We start from the raw sequence: 3,366 nt of genomic DNA on the forward strand, positions 1-3,366 counted from the left end.
CTTACTCACGTAAGGTTTATTACTTGGACGACCCAGTGCACTTGCTGGTTAGTTGTGCAGAGTTGTGAAAAAGAATTGAGATTATGAACGTGCGTACCAAGTTGTTGGCGCAGTTGAGATCACAATTTCGTGCACCAGTCATACTTCCATTCCACCCAAATTCATAAAATAAATAATCAAAACAATTCTTGAAATATAAATCAATACATGAATTAAAATAGAAAAACAATAAAATCAATCCATACAATAGATAGAGCTCCTAACCTTTACAGTGGAGGTTTAGTTGCTCATGGTTCAGAGAGAAAAATAAGGATTTTGATAAAATGTATTTTGGTAGTCTGAATAGGATTTTCTCTGGAGTAATTCCAAATCCCCTTTTATATCTAATCCTAATTAATTTAAAATCTATCTTCTAAAATTAAAATAATATCTTTTCCTATTTTAAAATTTAAATTTAAATCAGAATTAATTAAAGCAATCAGCATGTCTTCAATTGATGGATGGGGACCACTTGTTTCGTCCATTCTACAGCTTTTAATCTATGTTTTCTGGGCTAGAAACTGGATCAAAACAGTCCAAAAATCGCCCCCAACATTTTTCTGCGTTTTCTGCACGTGGCGCATGTCACGCGTATGCGTCAGTCACGTGTACGCGTTGATGGTCTTCTTCGCGTGTCACGCGTACGCGTCAGGTACACGCACGCGTCGCTGTGCAACTTCACTTTTCACACGTACGCGTCAGGTACACGCACACGTCGCCGTGCAAATCTTCAAATTACGCGTACGCGTCAGGCACGTGCACGCGTCGCTCCTCACTGGTCAGCTCCTTGGTTTCTTTTCTTTCTCTGTAGAAACTCCATCAAATCCAACCAAATGCTACCTAAAATAAACAGAATTGCGCAAGACTCAAAGTAGCCTCCATAGTGGCTAAAAGATAATTAATTCTTGATTAAACTCAACAATTTAAATGCAAATTCACTAGGAAAAAATAGGAAAGATGCTCACGCATCACAACGCCAAACTTAAATTGTTGCTTGTCCTCAAGCAACTAAAATAATATAGGCTTAGGATGTGAATTTGCATGAGAATAAGAGTTTGATTAAGCTCATGTCTCTTCTTATAGTGGGGTTTACAAATGCAATCTTGAATAGTTCTGGCATCTCACTCTCCTTTGAATCAGAAGAATGTTATTATCATTCGGAATTAGAATCCGGATAATATTATGAATTCTCTGATCTTTTGTAACTTGATTTAACCCTTTAACACAGCAATTTTTTTTCTTTTCTTTGGTGCTTTACACCTTGAGCCTAGCCGTGGCTTTAAATGTCTTGTCTCAAGTTTTACTTGACATAGAAATACCACAAGCACTTAACTGGGGAACTCTTTTGAAGTTATGATTTTTCTTTCAGTTACTCCCAGACAGTGGTGCTCAAAGCCATTAGCATACTCTGTTAATTTCAATTGATCTCGACTCTAAATGTTTTGTCTCAAGGATTACTTGACACAAGAACACCACAAGCATGTGACTAGGTAAACAACTCTTTGAGCTTTTAATCATGTCATACCTCCCTAGTCATTGATGTTCAGAGCCTTGGACCTTGCTCTTTTTTTTCAATGCTGTTTCTTTTGCTTCAAGGATTAAATTTTTGTTTATTTCAGAGAAGTCATAATAATTCTCTAAATCCTTATTCCTTGTACATCAACATTCTTTGATTCAAATTTAAATATGCACTGTTCATGTCATGCATTCAGAGTTACAAAAAATACCACCACATTTAAATGAATAAGACTACTCTTCAAAATAAACTCAATTTCTCATGCATTACATCCCCTTTTTCTCTTTCTTTTTGATTTCAAGCTTAGTGGGCAATACATGAGACGTATTTCAGAATTAAAGCAACTAACAGAAAACTAAAATAGAACCTAGGAATCTAACTAATAAAGGATCATGCAATAAACAAAGCAAAATAGCAGAAAACCGGAACATAACATAGTAAAAGCGGAAAGGAATATAGAATGAAAGGAACTCAACCACCTTAGTTATCCTAGCGGTCATTTTATTCTTCAGGTTGTGCTCCTCTGTGAAGATGATTTGCCTCCCTTTGATGCCATAAAAATAAACATAAAACCTATAAGTGAAGCGTTAACACCAAACTTAAAGGTTTGCTTGTCCTCAAGCAAAGAAGAACTGAAAACAAAAAGAAACAAATATTATGCTGAAGGAAGAATAAAAGGATAAAAGAACAAGAGAGGATTAGGATTTGGGAAGGAGAGAGAATGAAAATTTAAAACTAGACGGCAAACTGGTGGAGGTGTGCGGCACAGGCGACACGTACACGTAGGTCGCCCGATATTGATAGTGACGCGTAAGCGTCTGGCACGCGTACGCGTGCCCTTGGTTTGTGCGAATCGCGCGAAGGCAGCCGCACGCACGCACAACTCTCTGTTTGCGTGGCCTGGGAACCAAAATTTTCATATGACGCGTGCGCATCATACACGCGTACGCGTGGATGGCCATTTGGGGAAAAAATGCTGGTGTGCGAAATCGTGATCATTCCATTCCTTGGTAACGGCGCTAAAAACTCAATACGCACGTTCATGATCTTATATCTGTTTCACAACGTCGTACAACTAACCAGCAAGTGCACTGGGTCGTCCAAGTAATAAACCTTACGTGAGTAAGGGTCAATCCCACGGAGATTGTCGGCTTGAAGCAAGCTATGGTCACCTTGTAAATCTCAGTCAGGCGGATTAAATTGTATTAAGAAATTATAGTGGATGAAAATAAATAAAATATAAAATAGGATAGTGGTACTTATGTAATTCATTGGTGAAAATTTCAGATAAGCGTATAGAGATGCTTTCATTCCTCTGATCTCTGCTTTCCTGCTGTCTTCATCCAATCAATCCTACTCCTTTCCATGGCAAGCTTTATGTAGGGCATCACCGTTGTCAATGGCTACATCCCATCCTCCTGTGAAAATGGTCCAATGCACTGTCACTGCATGGCTAATCATCTGTCGGTTCTCGATCATACTGGAATAGGATTTACTATCCTTTTGCGTCTGTCACTACGCCCAGCACTCGTGAGTTTGAAGCTCGTCACAGCCATCCCTTCCCAGATCCTACTCGAAATACCACAGGCAAGGTTTAGACTTTCCGGATCTCAGGAATGGCCATTGACGTTAGGATTTTTGCCAGTAAAGAATGTCATAAAAATAGTCGCGTTGTAGATACAGTCTCTAAACCGACAGAAATCCCTTCGTACAAACGTTTTGGTTGTCACAAGTAACAAACCCCTTTAAAATTGATAACCAAGTATTTAAACCTCGGGTCGTCTTCTCAAGGAATTGCAGGGAGGTATTCT

This window comes from Arachis ipaensis, chromosome B5, assembly GCF_059453495.1.
Source record: "Arachis ipaensis isolate K30076 ecotype BB chromosome B5, ASM5945349v1, whole genome shotgun sequence".
Lineage (NCBI taxonomy): Eukaryota > Viridiplantae > Streptophyta > Magnoliopsida > Fabales > Fabaceae > Arachis > Arachis ipaensis.